We start from the raw sequence: 946 nt of genomic DNA on the forward strand, positions 1-946 counted from the left end.
TCTAGCAAAACCAATCACCAGCTATGTCGTCCTTCTCAAACTCCGTTCAGGCCGCCTCCATCGGGCAGGTCGCCGAGAAGCTCACCCGCACCAACTACGTTCTGTGGCGTGCGCAGGTGACGCCGCAGCTGAGAGGTGCTGGTTACATCGGCTACGTCGACGGGACTATGCCGGAGCCCGCCAAGTTCCTCACCACGAAGGACAAGGACGGGAAGGAGGAGAAAACACCCAACCCTCTCTATCCGATCTGGTTCAGAGAAGGGTAGCAGGTACTTGGATACTTGCTCAATAACCTCACCACGGAAGTCCTCGTGCAGGTCACATCCATAGCCACGCCACATGAGCTCTGGGCAGCCCTTGCCCACATGTTCTCGTTGCAGTCCAGGGCGCGCGTCAACAACATCAGAGTCGCGCTCTCCACGGCGCAGAAGGGGACGCAGTCGGTGGCCACCTACTTCGCCCACATGAGGTCCCTTGCAGATGAGCTCACAGCTGCTGGCAAGCCCATCGATGATGATGAGCTCATCCCCTACATCACCTCCGGCCTCGACATGGAGTACCAGCCTCTTGTCTCCTCCAACAACGCCCGCACCAAGCCCATCAACCTCGACGACCTCTACGCCCAGATGAGCAACTTCGATCAGCGTCTCGCCCTCTACAGCGCGGCGGGATCCGATGGAGGCTTCAAATCCTCTGCAAACGCGGCCTCTCGCGGCCGCGGTGGCGGCGGACGCGGCGGCGGCGGCGGCTCATCCCGCTACCATGGGCCGCAGCGCACCAAGGGCAAGTCATCAGGCGGCGACGGTAGCCCTCCTCCACGCGGCAGAAATGGCGGCGGCGGTCGGCCCTACAACAACAGCAACAAGGTTTGTCGCGGAGGCCGCCCCCGCGCTGCTCCTGACGTCCCGCACTGCCAAATCTGTGGCAAGGCAGGCCACACCGCGCG

The 946-nt window shown here is 62.5% G+C and overlaps 1 pseudogene; it reads left to right on the forward strand.

Annotated features, from left to right (window-relative positions):
- Nucleotides 1-503: 503 nt before the first annotated feature.
- LOC119344170 lies at nucleotides 504-642 on the forward strand (annotated as a pseudogene).
- Nucleotides 643-946: the final 304 nt, after the last annotated feature.

Source organism: Triticum dicoccoides, unplaced genomic scaffold (assembly GCF_002162155.2).
Source record: "Triticum dicoccoides isolate Atlit2015 ecotype Zavitan unplaced genomic scaffold, WEW_v2.0 scaffold157153, whole genome shotgun sequence".
Taxonomy (NCBI): domain Eukaryota; kingdom Viridiplantae; phylum Streptophyta; class Magnoliopsida; order Poales; family Poaceae; genus Triticum; species Triticum dicoccoides.